Here is a 16,577-nt window from a genome sequence, read left to right on the forward strand (position 1 = left end):
ATAACCACAAAAAATAATAACGAAATACAGGTTTGTTTGTTTTAAATTCAATGAATGTTTATTAAAAACTGATTAATTAACCAAGTTGCTTGTTTGTTAATAATATTGAGTTTAACAGAGATGACCATACTTGTAAAGTACATCTTTCAATATGGACAAGACAAATGACTGTAGAATTGTTGGTTGACAAATATTGTATTATGGGACATTGTGGTTATTCTAAGAGATTAATGTAGTTATAATTGCTATGAATAAATGTAGTTTGTTAAATGAACCGATCTATTGAATGCATCTAAAACAAAAATTAATAAAAAACTATTTTCATCATTCCAACTTTTGAATTGTAAGTTGGTCTAGTCTGTTGTATTGGTACCGATGAGTGAGGTAGCTAGCCCCTTCAATTAGAAATGAGGTGTGGGGAGCTGGTCTTTACTGCGTGGCAATGGCCTGGGTTTGAGCACAACAAATATATGCTTACTGAAATTTAGAATAAGGTTCCCAGCCTCAATACCATGTAGGCCCATCAAGTATAAAGTTGCCAGGTATATCCCTTCTCATTTCTGCTAAGCACGCAATCATTGGGCAGGCCTTGGGCTCAATTTCAGGAAGCTGTTAAGCAGAAAATTCTGTTAGCAAATTTCTTGACAAAGCAAGAATAAACCAGGGTACCAGTTGCTGCAATGGTAAATGTATTTGTACTTTTGTTGAAGCAACAGTTTGTTTTTGTTTTTGTGCTTAGCATGTTTGCTGTGCTTACGGGCTTTTTGAGATTGTGTCCAGAGTTGTGGATGGCTGCTGTTGATTGACCAAGCCAAAGGTAAAGGTCCTTAACAGCAGCAAGCCACCAACAAAGGGCATTAATACCACACAGTGAAGACCCACTCCCCACACTGTTATTCCCATTAATAATACCCATTTAACAAACGATACAATTATAATATTCATCAAAATTTGCGTTTGAGGTGTGCTACTTGCAGATGCTATCAAACTCTAGATCCGACCCCCTCGACCCCCACCCCTCCTCTGATAAAAACTCATGACCCCAAACCGTCGGTGACCAATAATGTGTTGTCCAATGAGAACACTTTGCTTTTGTTATGCAAATTTATTAGTTGTTTGTGAAAGCCCGGCCCCCTTGCAAGATCACATGACACAAGGCTAGCCGCCATTTTTAAATACATACTGACTGCGTCAAAAGTTGCTGTGGCTTGTTCTCAAACAATTCAAGTTTTTACCGAATTCTGAGGACACAACTTCCATAAAACTGTAATGGTGAGTTGCTTATTTGATTGTGATAATGCTGGTTTTATGTTATAAGTTTTCTTATTAAGAATTTGAAGATACGTGAGGGGTAACTTTGACCCCCGATGTCAATTCCAACTCCGAACTTGTTGAGCGGGTGCCGGGGAGCACGCTGCCGGGGAAGTGCGTCCGAACCCCGGCACGTGGTTGGTAGTAGGACACACAAGCCTCCGTTGCACTGCGATTTCGGTCACTTCGGACCCAAGTCACTTCGTATCCTGGGTATAAAGCTTCGGATAACTTTCCGTATGGCGCCACCACTTTTTCACTCATTTTTACAAAAAGGGATATATCAATCAGGTAAATTAGATACTATATTATTTTATTTCGAATGAAAAAGTGGTGGCGCCATACGGAAACTTTTCCAAAGCTTCTCTAGGAAAAGTTTCCGTATGGCGCCACCACTTTTTCACTCATTTTTACAAAAAGGGATACATCAATCAAGTAAATAACTTCCTATATTATTTCATATCGAATGAAAAAGTGGTGGCGCCATACGGAAACTTTTCCGTTCGGGTCCATAAAAATTAACAATAAATAACAGTCACTGGTTCCGGATCACTCGCTTCAATTTATGTTTTTTTTTCAATCTCTTCAACAAAAGTCGATCAGTTTATCTTGGTTTTGCTCTTTGTTCAAGCGCCTTGAAGACTTCATTGGTAGATATTCCCTTTTATATAATTGTTTTTATTGTCTTTACATTTAGGTTAGCTGCAGACACACCATTGACTGATGAAGTCAACCTCTTCAGAGGTAGATGCATGATGGGAATACAGCCCAGCTTCAACTTGAAGATTCAATGATGACTGCACCAACAGAAGGTAAATAGATGAACAAGCATTTTGAGATACATCAAAAGATATTGGACATCCAGTCATCCAGTTTAATGATAGTAGTCTCTGAGGAAAATATGTAACACGACCAACTAGGTTTATTCCCGGATTCAACTTCTTATCGCTGGTCATTCTGAAATATTTTGAAAAAATTATTGCTATGTTTTAGACTGCTTGTCACAATGAAATCATGACTTAACCGTGCAAAGACAATAAATGCTTTAGTTATTTTATCTCTTCTGAGAAATTGTAGGAAATTTAATTTCCCTTGAATTTGCTTAACCTTGGCTGTAAGCTTTACCTCCCATGTCGAATAATAATAATATCAAAGTTTTATATAGCGCACGTATCTACCAAACAAGGTACTCAAGGCGCTGAGTATATACAAACTTTCAGAACGATAGGTAATTGCAGTGATGAATTCTGAGACCATATTATTTAGCACCTTATAAGGTGCTATGGGGCATACAGCAGCCACAGGAACACCGGGGCGAACCCCTTCGCTTTTCGATAAGTGCACTGGGTTCTTTTACTGTGTTACACAACACACGGGCCAACGGCTTTACATCCCAACCGATGGACGAAGCAATGGTTAAATGTCTTGCTTAAGGACACAAGTGTCACGGCTGAGGATTCGAACCTACACTCTGCTGATCAGAAACACCAGAGTTTGAACTCGGTGGTCTTAACCACCCAGCCACAACACAATAGTAACAGCGTGTCAATTTCTCATAATTAATTAGTTGTGGGACAAAACAGTTGCCAGGAAATTGGTAGATTTCCTTTTTTCGTGACAAATGTACATTAAATAGTAATAGCGTGTCAATTTCTCATAATTAATTAGTTGTGGGACAAAACAGTTGCCATGAAATTGGTAGATTTCCTTTTTTCGTGACAAATGTACATTAAATTGTAATTGTAAAATGTTAAAGAAAACCTGCACCAATGTTTAAGTACACAGAGATCCACCCCCAATAGAGTGGTATCGTCACTGAAACCCCACAAAACAATTTACACACCCCCAGGGGAAAATGATGTCATCTTAGAAACGTGTAGTGTTTGGTACCACAAGCTGTCTAGCAAGTGTTTTGAGATTCCCTTTATGGTGCTCTCTTTCGTTTCTGCAACTAAAGCAAAACAACAACACACCCTTTCACAGAATGTTGCTTATATTTTGTTCCCATCTGCAGACACTCTATTGACAGATGAAGTCTACCTCTCCAGAAGAAGATACATGATTGGAATGCAGCCAAGCTTCAAGATTCAATGATGTCTTCTCCATTGCAGGTAAATTTATAAACCTTTAGAGACACTGGACACTATAAGTATTTGTCAAAGACCAGTCTTCTCACTTTGTGTATCTCAACATATGCATAAAATAACAGACCTGTGAATGAGCTCAATTGGTCGCCCGTGAAATGGAACAGTCCAAGTTTTACCTTGCTATAATATTCCTCCCATTCCACTCTCAGCCACTCAATATTTGTATACTATCAACCACTCCCCAATACTCGTTACCAAGTGAGGGTTTATGCAAATAATTATTTTGAGTACTTACCAATAGTGTCCACTGCTTTTTACTTGAGATTTTGCCAGAGAGTTTTAAACATTCATTGTTGATTTTAACCACTTCCACTGGGTGTTGTGGCACTTGTGTCTCTTTGAAGAGATGGACACATCTGCTTCATCCTCTGGAAGGTGCATACAGCTGTAGGTCTTGTTTGTTTGTAACACATGTAAAAGAACCAAGAACACTAGCATTGAGGGGGCGCTTGCATCTGTGTTTCTAAAGGTGATGCTATTGGCCTAATGACCAGGGGACTAATGTCAAGCGCATTGAGAAGGTTATTGTGAAACGCGCTATATAATCATTTGTTATTATTATTATTATTATTATTTCTGGTATGGTTTGGCAGCAAGTTTACGCCACCATGCTTTGCTTCCCCCATCAGTGCTTTGAAAGCTCACATAATGTTTCCCTTTTGAAAAATCCTCGAGCTTAGTTGTTCTCTTTTTTTAAACACCTTATAAACCTAATCAGTAGTTTCCCTTTCACCAAATATTGTTTATATTTTATTCCAATTTAGGCTAGCTACAGACACACCATTGTCATATGAAGTCTACCTCTCCAGAAGTAGATGCTTGGTGGGAATACAGCCCAGCTAAGGACTCAACGATGTCTTCCCCATCAACAGGTAAATTTATAAAGCATCAATTTGAAATGGATAGACAGATGATTTGGGATATTTTGATAATAATAGGCTATGAGCATGATTTGAAGTGTATATTTTTTCCTGGTATAAAAAATCTAAACCACCGTGAAATCTCAGTGAAGAGCAGGATTTAGCTTTAATTCAAAGAAATATTTCTCTTTCACCCATGCCTTAAAGGCACTGGACACTATTGGTAATTTTCAAAGACATCTCTTCTCACTTGGTGTATCTCAACATATGCAGAAAATAACAAACCTATGAAAATTTGAGCTCAATTGGTCGTCAAAGTTGCGAGATAATAATTAAAGAAAACACCCTTGTCACATGAAGTTGTGTGCTTTCAAAATCTAATACTGAGGTCTCAAATGAAATTTGATGAAAGTTACTTCTTTTTCGAAAACTACCACTATGGACAGCTCCCCATTACTCGTTACCAAGCAAGGTTTTATGCCAATAATTATTTTTTAGTAATAACCAACTATGTCCATTGACTTTAAGGGAATTGCAATTCTCTCTAAACACCTAGATGAAAACAAGAGTCTCCAGACCAATGACTGACCTCCATGATTTTCAACCCTGATTTCCATTCAAGCCCAGACCTTTTTAATTGGTGAATAATTCTCTGGAATGTCATTTCCCACTTCCCCACTCCCTAGCCTCATGAGGGTTATTAGGCTTTATACTCCAAATGTAAACATTGGTTTATGTCCACAGTGTGCTAAACAGTACATTGCTGACCTGGAACAAGGTCAAACCAACAGGATGACCAATTGACCATCTATTAGGTTGACTTCCCCTCATTAAACACTAATCTATCTTGCTTTGGGCAGAAACAAGGACACAGTGATAGCTTGGTGAATACTCCTTGAATTCAATATTCTGTTCTCCCCTTTCCTTTAGTTATATATTGGATGTAAAGAACTTGATTTTGGTTCTTTCATGTGAATATCTCAAATAAACAATATAATGTTATTGCAATATAATATTTGTTTTACTCTCACACTGATGTGTTCAAAGAATTAATGGTTAGAGTGATTTTCTTCCTCCATGGTGAGAGTGACCATTGATTAATGATGGGGAAAAGGATGATCTCAAATTACATTTGTGTTCCATTATGCATTAATTATTCATTAATATTTTGTAAAGTGTACTTAAACATGATTGTGTTGTTTGTTTGCACGACACAGTGATGGTTGTCATCTCCAAAGAGATCTACTCATCAACAACCAAGGAGGTATCTGAGACCTGCAGTTAATGAGCTTCCTCATGTACAACAAGTCTGGAAATTAAACTTCTCTCTCCTTGATAAAAGGTAAGGCAAACTCCTGAACATTGAAGCAGTTGTCAAGTCCTCTTAAATTTACCCTAGTTTCCTTGATACAAACAAATTTCTATGTTTCCCCTTGGTAATTTAAAGACACTGGACACTATTGGTAATTGTCAAAGACCAGTCTTCTCATTTGGTGTATCTCAACATAATTATGCATAAAATTACAAACCTGTGAAAATTTGCGCTCAATTGGTCGTCGAAGTTGCAAAATAGTAATGAAAGAAAAAACACCCTTGCCACAAGAAGTTGTGTGCTTTTAGATGGTTTATTTCGAGACCTCACACTCTAATTCTGAGGTCTCGAAATCAAATCCTTGGAAAATTACTTCTTTCTCAAAAACTGTCACTTCAGAGGGAGTCGTTTCTCACAATATTTTATACCACCAACCTTCCCCCATCACTCGTTACCAAGTAAGGTTCGATGCTTATAATTATTTTGAGTAATTACTAATAATGTCCACTGCTTTTAACCGACTGGAAGTGGCAGTGCTAGACTCACAGAGTTGGGGTTGGGGAAGGGTAACTGAGGGACAAAGAAAGGATTTCAGAGCATTTGAATTTATGATTTCCACTGTATCAAAAACACCGGCAAGACTGATAAGTAGGAACTCGACTGGTAGTCTTGAGTGTGTGGAGACTGCCAACATAGGGCTTTTCTGCTCTAGTCAATTTGTCTTCGTTCAACCCAAACTTACATGTATTACAAGTTTACCATACTGGAAGTGGCAGTGCAAGACTCAAGGATTTGGGCTTCTTGGGGAAGGGCAACCAAGGGACAATTTCAGGGCGTTTGACTCACACAGTTGGGGTTGGGGACGGGTAACTGAGGGACAAAGAAAGGATTTAAGATTATTTGAATTTATGATTTCCACCATATCAAAACATATTGGCGAGCCTGATTTGTACAAACTACACTGGTAGTCTGGATTATGAAGACAGCCAATTAGGACTAGATTGATCAGTTGATGGTGCACAGGGTTTTGTTAAGTTGCGCTCTAGCAAATTTGTCTTTGTTCAACCCAAAATTATGACAAATTTACTCTGTAAGTTTCCTTTGTGGATTATTGCTAGATAGAATCAGAATTTGTTTGATCTTATGTGTTGTTGATTTTATTTGTTTGTATTTTGAAGGTGTGTCATCTACCTGACGATTCTCAAGACCTTCAACAGTGCCCACTAAGTGTCAAACAACAGAACGGAGGTATATGTAAAATCCCTGTGGGTGTTTTTCACTAACCACAAAAAGTGGTCTGTTTTTGCAGCACTTATACAAACAGAAAACCACACATGCCACAACATTGATGGGGAGTTTATGCGGACACCAGTCCAACCCATTTTGAGTGGTTCGTCCCTTCAGATTAATTACAGATTTAAAAAATAGGAAACATGTTTTTGATTAACAACACCCTTTATTTATATAGATAATTAGCACACTCCTGAAAGCATACCACCTATATGGTGAATTATAAAAGTTGGTTGTATGGTACAGATATGGATGAGTTGTGTAGTTGAAGATCAAAATGCAAAATAAAACATTAGAGTTTTGTGTTACACTAATTAATAGTTTGTAATGAATATTTTTGAGATGTGATGCTGAAGAACAAGAGTTTACCGAACTCTCGTCTTTCAAAAAAAAAATTGTAAATAAAACAAACTTTGTTTAAGAAGTCAAGTAAACATTTATGGTTCTTGAGTAAACTGATACCACCAGAGGAGGGCCTGGGCAATTTCATAGCGCTGCTTAACGGTAGCAGAAAATTTTGCCAAGGTACAAGCGTATTTCACAGGTCGGCAGAGAAATTGGGCGGCCATATTGCGCGCTTACCATGGACTTGCATTCTGACGTCATTTAATTTTGTGCGGTAAGCACCAGAAAGTAAGGACACTTTGCGTGTGCTTATGGTTAGCAGCGCTATGAAATGGAAATCACACAGTAAGCTCAAAATTGGCCGCTAAGCAGCGCTATGAAATTGGGCCAAGGTCAATTTGTTTTCAGTAGCTTTTCATAGCACTACAACCTTAAATGCTCCAGGGTTTTTAGGGGAGCAATCTATACTGGAAACATAAAATATTGTTAAGGCATTTAAAACATCAAGTAATTGTGGATAAACAACTTGTTGACTTTATTTGTAAGATATAAGACAGCTTAGTTAAAGGAATATTACAGAATTGGTCTTTGCTGACAAAACAGTTTATGTAATTCACCATATACTCCACCATATACACCTGTAGAAGTTTGGAAACGATCAGCCATCAGGGTCACAAGAGAATAGTGAAAAAACGATTACAAATTTTGCATTGCATCAATGCCCAAATAAAAATTAATAAAACGCTTACTGAGCGATAAACTCAAAATGCGAAATTAGATTTTATAATTCTCATCAAAATAGTATGACATTTCAGACAGAAATATTTCAAAGGAATATTTTCTACTATCATCATCATTAGACCATTGAAGTTTTATGTAAATCTGTGATCTTTACAATTTTTTTCTTCTTACCGATTCTGTAACGTTCCTTTAAGAATAAAGTAAACATTATGGTTCTTGAGTAAATTGATATCACCAGAGGAGGGCCAGGTCAATTTGTTTTCAGTCCATTTTAATAGCACTACAATCTTAAAGGCTCCAGAGAGCATTCTAAAGTGGAAACATAAAATGTGGTTCAGGCATTTAAAACATCAAGTAATCATGGATAAACAACTTTTGACTTTAATTGTAAGATTTAAAGACACTGGACACTATTGGTAATTGTCAAAGACCAGTCTTCTCACTTGGTGTATCTCAACATATGCATTAAATAACAAACCTGTGAAAACTTAAGCTCAATTGGTCATCTAATTTGCGAGGTAAGAAAAAACACCCTTTTCACATGAAGTTGTGTGCATTTAGATGGTTGATTTCAAGACCTCAAAGTCTAAATCTGAGGTCTCGAAATCAAATTCATTGAAAATTACTTCTTTCTCGAAAATTATGTCACTTCAGAGGGAGTCATTTCTCACAAAGATTTATACTATCAACCTCTCCCCATTACTCGTCACCAAGTAAGGTTTTATGCTAAAAATTATTTTGAGTAATTACCAATAGTGTCCACTGCCTTTAAGGCAGTTTAATTGGTGTTAAATAAATCCCTGATGCAATCTTACCTCTCAGGAATGTTTATTGTAAAAAGTAAGCTCACCATTTACAAGCAAAGAACACATTGTGTGTATTTGAAATTGGATTTAATTACTAAAACTGCTTGCATAGTGCAAATAATTTTAAAGGCACTGAACCTGTCTATGAAAATTTTGATTCAATTGATGATTGAAGTTGCCAGAAAATGATGAAAGAAAAAACACCATTGATGTACAAAATGGTGTGCTTCCAGATAATAAGAGGCTTCTGGCCAGAGGTTTTTTTAATTATTGGAGTGAGAAACTACCTCGTTCTCAAAATCTATGTTACTTCAGAGGAGCCATTTCTCATGGTATTTTATACTATCAACAGTTCTTTGTTTGCTCATAACCAAATAAGGTTTTATGGTAAAATATATTTTGATAAATTACCAACTGTGTTCACTGCCTTTAAAGGGTTCATATACATATTATCAAATAAGACAATTGAAATAAGTCTTAAATAAAACTGAGCAAAATAGTGTAAAAATATCAATCTTAAAGATTCAAAGTTATGAAAGTATTAGCCGTAAGTGAATATATTAATGGTTTGTATCTTATTATTTGGAGTTGTCAAATAAAATTATTCTATAAATGTAGCAAGAAATATCTCTCCTTCCATTATTTTACGTGCTCTATTGTACAAGTTATGTATTATGGTTACAATTATTAAAGTTATTTGATCCTAGACGTAAAGAAACTTGAGTGAAAAAATCCACCCGCTTAAAAATGGACTGGTCCCATTCAGTGATGTTATACCTTTAAATTACCTTTAAATCACACCTTAAAATAAACCATTTAAATATAATTAATAAAAAAAGTTTCACACCTTTAAACTCAATTTGACAGAAATTATTACTAAACCTTTATCACACCTTTAAGCCACCCAAAAAGACCTTACCTTTAAAAAGTACTTTAAAATAAACCATTTCAATATTTAAACAAATTTCCACTCCTTTAAACTCAACTTGAAAGAAATTATTACTAAACCTTTGTCACACCTTTAAACCACCCAAAAAAGACCCAACCTTTAAATTGTACCATAAAATAAAACATTTCAATATTTAAAAAAGAATTCCATCCCTTTAAACTCAAATTGTAAGAAATGATTACTAAACCTTTGTCACACCTTTAACCCACCAAAAAAGACCCTACCTTTTCATCATACCTTAAAATAAACACTTCCAATATTTAAAAATAAGTTCAACCCCTTTAAACTCAATTTGAAAGAAGTAAATACTAAATCTTTGATTCAAAATAACCACTATTAAAATACCTTTAATACCCTAATAAGAAAAAGTAATCGATGGCTTAAAAAAAAATAAACCTTTAAAATTAATAATACTGCCACTTTAAATCCCCCATCTCAAAGATTACATCCCATCCCCCTAAGCACCCATCTCAACGAGTCCATCCCATCGTCCCTAAGCCTCATCCCAAACCAACCTCCCATCTCAATGAGTCCATCCCATCGCCCCACGTCCTCATCCCAAACCAACTCCAAAGTCCCCATCTCAAATAGCCCAGCCTATCACCCTAAGTCCTCATCCCAAATCTTCCAGTTTATCACTTAAACTATCACCCTAAGCCCTCATCCCAACCAGCCGAGTCCATCACTCAAACCATCACCCTAAGTCCTCATCCCAACCAGCCGAGTCCATCACCCAAACCATCACCCCAAGTCCTCATCCCAACCAGCCCAGCCCATCACTTAAACAATCACCCCAGGTGCTCATCCCAACCAGCCAAGTCCATCACCCAAACAATCACCCTAAGTCCTCATCCCAACCAGCCGAGATCATCACCCAAACCATCACCCTAAGTCCTCATCCCAACCAGCCCAGTCCATCACTTAAACCATCACCCTAAAGTCCTCATCCCAACCAGCCCAGCCCATCACCCAAACCATCACCCCAAGTCCTCATCCCAACCAGCCAAGTCCATCACCCAAACCATCACCCTAAGTCCTCATTCAAACCAGCCGAGTCCATCACCCAAACCATTACCCCAAGTCCTCATCCCAACCAGCCCAGCCCATCCCTTAAACCATCACCCTAAGTCCTCATCCCAACCAGCCGAGTCCATCACCTGAACCATTACCCTAAGCCCTCATCCCAACCAGCCCAGTCCATCACTTAAACCATCACCCTAAGTCCTCATCCCAACCAGCCGAGTCCATCACCCGAACCATTACCCTAAGCCCTCATCCCAACCAGCTTTGCCTATCGCTCCAAGTTCTCATCACAAGTCCAACCCAACCCCATCACTCCTACCATCATCCCAAGCCCTCATCCCATCCAGCCCAACCCAGTGGCCGACTTGCTATCCAGCAACCTCCTTGGCCCCTCAGCACTTAGAAATTTTACTCCCCAAGCCAAGCTCCAAGGCCCTTGGTCAGCCCTTGCTCAGCCCTCAGATCAGCTAGAAATCCAAGGGTCTAGCCTTGGAGAAAATATTTTGAAAAAATTTCTAAGTCAGCCATTTTTAACTTCATCACTCCAAAAACCGTTAGATTTTTATAACAGCTCGGTAGCACAGCAGTGAGAGAGTGGGCTTACAGAGCTGAAGGTCCCCGGTTCAAGCCCTACCCATTTTTACTAAAAAATATTTTTTTTCTTATTTAATGGTAAAAAAAGGCTCCCCAGGGGATTTGAACCCCGCCTGCTCACAGCTCCAGGATTCCTGGAGCTGTGAGCTAGCCCACTGCGCTACCCGGCTTCTTAAAAAAAATTCTCGGAACTAATATTTAAACCTTAGAATGGAAAGGTAAAATAAAAAATAAAATAAAATACACCCAATGACCTTCGACCTTTACATGAGCTACAAAAATTAAACTACTAAAATTAAACAACTGTGTTGGTGTCCATTAAAAATTGAATTTAAATCTAACTAATTTAGTTAAGTTAAATAATTACCGATACGTTACATAGCGATAAAGTACGGTACACCGATAAATAACGCCTATTAATTATGTCATTTAAATCTAACTAATTTAGTTAAGTTAAATAATAACCCGTAATTAACGATACGTTACATAGCGATAAAGTATGCTACACCGATAGGTTACGCCTAATAATGTCACTTAAATCTAGCTAATTTAGCTAAGTTGAATAATGACCCGTAAATAATGATACGTTACATAGCGATAAGGTACGATACACTGATAAATAATGCCTAATAATTATGCTATTTAAATCTAACTAATTTAGTTAAGTTAAATAATGACCCGTAAATAATGATACGTTAAATAGCGATAAGGTACGATACACTGATAAATAACGCCTAATAATTATGCTAATTAAATCTAACTAATTTAGTTAAGTTAAATAATAACCCATAATTAATGATACATTACAGAGCGATAAAGTATGATACACTGATAAATAATGCCACATAGTTATGTTATTTCCCTTAATTGCCACCCCCCCCCCCCACCCACTAGTGAACTTTAAATCACAACACCCTGGAATTATTTTCGCACCTTTAATTTGCAGTCTTCATCAGCAGGACGACTCAGATGTAGCATCAGTGAGATGGCGAACACGTCGATCCTGACACCGCAGAGTTTGTATCGCAAAAAATATTTCGACTCGACCCGATGTTTCGACCCCAGCAGAGTCTTTTTCGCCGGCAAAAGCTAAACTTGTAATAATTAGAGCGTTTTTTTACGTAAAGTATTAAATAAATTAATCTACATTGATAGAGTATATACATTGATTATATTATTCATAATATTAAAACTTTTAGTAATTGTTGTATCTTAATTAAGAAAGTTTGAAACTACATGTACTACAAACTTATACCCCAACCCACCCAATAGTGATAACACTTACTCAAATAATTAGAAAGAAATAACATGTTATTTTATACTGTAGTTTAAAGTGATAACATCGAGCAGTCTGTATAAACCTGGAGGTGGACCCCAATTCCCAACTTAATTTATTTTATCTCATCTGTTACCCCTACAAATGATTTTATTAATTACTTAATTAATACTTAGGTGTTTGCCAATATTTTATCAGGGTTATTTTTTAACATTGTTCATGTTTAAATTAGTTCTAAAAACACATTTCATTGTTAGTATTTTATTTTTACATGTTAGTTATGCATTTTTAAAACATAGGCTTGTTAAGAGTTAGATAATTGTAAAATTAATGTAAATTGACCTACATGTATAAACATTTTTATTTTAGTTATTAAAGCATTTTAACAATGTTATTACATGCGTTTAATTTTGAAAAATATTCAAATTATTTTAGATTAAGAAAACACAAAAAAAAACATGGTGATATAATGTACAAAAGTGAAATGTATTTAAATAGTCTTAACAGTTAAATTTAATTACAACTCAATTTCGTTACTGATTGTTAGTAGGAGGCATTACACTACCTTAATCACATACTTATTGTAATATTCATGAACTACTAAAGACAATCATCACAAACATTTGTTAATTAAATCATAGAGTAAAGCATACAGTTAATGCAAATTAAAATAATTAACCATGTTTACTCATTAATTTTTCATACATATTACTAAAATACTCTTGTAATGTGTAAATTGTTTGTTAGTAATATAACCATTGCAAGCTATTTCTTTTCATGTTAGTAGCATGTCTAGCTAGCAAGCACTTAGAGCAATTAAAATAACCTACCCATTTACTAATAATGTATATATTCAAGTACTTTTGTAATGTGTTAATTTTTTGTTAGTCATCAAATAATAGAATGCTATTTCCTTTTAGATGTTAGTAGCATGTATAGCTAGCAAGCATTTGGTGCAATTAAAATAATTGAACATGTTAAATAATTCATTGTTAATATATATATATATATATTTTTAATGTGTCAATTTGTTGTTAGTAATAAAATCATAGAGAGCCATGTCTTTTTAGATTTAAGTAGCAAAACTTGACGGAACTAAAATACATATATATTTATTAATAAGAAAAAGTTGTTTGTATTAGTCACTATAACATACATCAGTTATTTTGTTAGTTATTATAATCAGTAATTTGTATGTACATATAATCTACAATATTGTTAATTCCTTGTTTGATGTTGAGGTTAATTAATTATTTCCCCCCAGTTTAGCTTTCTTCATAATTCATTTTATATATGATTTAGTATTTGATAAAATTTCATATATTTTACATGTTAATATACACTTGTACATGTCGTGTAACCCTTTAACATATCTGGTAACATATATACATTATCTGTGAATTATGGAACAATAAAATAACATATTCCAGTACATATTTCATGGTCTTATGGCAACTTTACAAGGTGAAAACTTTTATTCGGCAGCAGAAAACGCACGACGACTTTATTTTCCGCCCGACTCACGCTTCAACCCGCCTGACTCACGTTCAACCCATCAGCAGCTGCCTCGCTTCAAGAAAAATCGCCTGAGTCGTATTTTTTTACCAAAAAAAGAGACACAAGACACTTCAATAAGTGGACAAAATAAATGGACAAAATTAGACACTCTAAAAGCAAACCACACAGGAACATTTTACATTCCTCTTTTAATTTTTTTTATTTAATTGTCGTCTTCGTTTATTGTGTATAAATTTTACATTTTTCAGTATCATTATCATTACAGTCCTGTTAACTTCTTTTGTCCTTATGATTCTGGATCTTGACTGTGCAGAAGCAGCACACACCTCTGCACAAGGCAGAAGTAGCACGCACCTCCGCATCAATGCAGAAGCGGTAAGCACCTCCGCATCAATGCAGAAGCGGCACGCACCTTCGCATGATAAGTGCATTCTCGCAATGTCACCATTATAGGAGCTGACACTCCCATGATAGGAGACAGACTATAATGGGATACACTGCAAGACATCATACTTGGGTGACACGCCTTCAACACTCAGTCGTCTATTAAGAGGGATTAATTGCATTATGAATTTTTTCTTTCATGGGGGGGGGGGGGGGGGGATTTCTTCAACATAGTTAATTGATTGGCTATATTTTCCTGAGTCCGGGGGAGTTTGACCGTGAAGAAGCAGCACTACTTCCGCACAAGGCAGAAGCGGCACACACCTCCGCATCACTGCAGAAGTGGCACGCACCTTTGCATGATAAGTGCATTCTCGCAATGTCACCATTATAGGAGCTGACACTCCCATGATAGGAGACAGACTATAATGGGATACACTGCAAGACATCATACTGGGGTGACACGCCTTCAACACTCAGTCGTCTATTAAGAGGGATTAATTGCATTATGAATTTTTTCTTTCATGGGGGGGGGGGGGGATTTCTTCAACATAGTTAATTGATTGGCTATATTTTCCTGAGTCCGGGGGAGTTTGACCGTGAAGAAGCAGCACGCAGCTCCGCACAAGGCAGAAGCATCCTGAACCTCCTCATCAATGCAGAAGTGGCATTCACCTCGGCATCAATGCAGAAGCAGCACGCACCTTCGCATGATAAGTGCATTCTTGCAATGTCACCATTATAGGAGCTGACACTCCCATGATAGGAGACAGACTATAACGGGATACACTGCAAGACATCATACTGGGGTGACATACCTTCAACACTCTCCCACCGTTGACGTAATATATGTTCAATACATTCTACAAATCATTTATATTTAAAGCACACCATTAAACATAAGTACACCATCGCAAGCATTTTTTTGTCATCAGATTTTGCTGATTGTCATCCTGATTAGCTTAGTTCAATTAGCAGGGCTACCATCGTGCAGGTTCCAGGATACCGGCCCCACGCGCTTTCTGAGATCGTAAGAGCCAATTGCACCGCCCCCTAAGTGGGACGGGTCCGGTCCACTGTCCCAACTTCGGCGCCAGGACAGCCTCCCTACCCTTAGTAACGCGGTCCCTAGTTGAAAGGACTAGGGACTACTTCCGTTGGTCAACCATACTTGTGATAACACCGGCACCATCCTGACAGATGAGGAGCCCAAATGCACCTTTAAGATCAACCACCCAGTGGCCCGAGCCGGAAGTAGGACCCCACATGCCACGTGCACGTGTCCAGGTCCCTTTTCGACCGCCGCACTCCTCCGTCAATTCCTTTCGACTGCCGCACTCCTCCGTCAATTCCTTTCAACCGCTGCACTCCTCCGTCAATTCCTTTCGACCACCGCACTCCTCCGTCAATTCCTTTCGACCGCCGCACTCCTCCGTCAATTCCTTTCGACCGCCGCACTCCTCCGTCAATTCCTTTCGACCGTCGCACTCCTCCGTCAATTCCTTTCGACCGCCGCACTCCTCCGTCAATTCCTTTCGACCGCCGCACTCCTCCGTCAATTCCTTTCGACCGCCGCGCTCGCTAATTTCATAGCATAAAAAAACGCATTTGTGCTTGCTTGCTTATGGTGTACTTATGGTGCTACAAATAAAACAGCCCACTATAGGACGATTACAAACATTATCAATATCAAAATATTGCACCTACAATGACTCAATATTGATGACAACTTATTGCTGGATTGTTCTTTCATGATCTATAGATGAACTGCTTTAAAGATGTCTTATCATACTGATGTTTTGATCTGCGTACCCTGCAGCCTTCAAGATATCAGTAGAGGAGATTCCCTCTGCACTTGATTTCAGGGAACTAGGAGCTACATCTCTAATCCTGAAAGGAAAAAATACAAAATACATTTGTAAGCCATCAGTGCGCAAAAACTAATGCAGGGTTGATTAAAAACCTTTTCTGAACTGACAATACTTTAACAAGTTTGAATCGAGGACATTAATGTTTGGTTT

General features: G+C 37.3%; 1 long non-coding RNA gene across 1 annotated transcript; it reads left to right on the top strand.

The window, feature by feature from the left end:
• The first annotated feature begins 1,192 nt into the window (after nucleotides 1-1,192).
• LOC139940675 (uncharacterized) lies at nucleotides 1,193-9,455 on the top strand. The gene is made up of 6 exons (XR_011786487.1): nucleotides 1,193-1,272; nucleotides 2,009-2,123; nucleotides 3,326-3,422; nucleotides 4,223-4,330; nucleotides 5,536-5,660; nucleotides 6,809-9,455. It is a non-coding gene; the product is annotated as an uncharacterized lncRNA (long non-coding RNA).
• The last annotated feature ends 7,122 nt before the right edge of the window (nucleotides 9,456-16,577 follow it).

This window comes from Asterias amurensis, chromosome 8, assembly GCF_032118995.1.
Source record: "Asterias amurensis chromosome 8, ASM3211899v1".
NCBI lineage: Eukaryota > Metazoa > Echinodermata > Asteroidea > Forcipulatida > Asteriidae > Asterias > Asterias amurensis.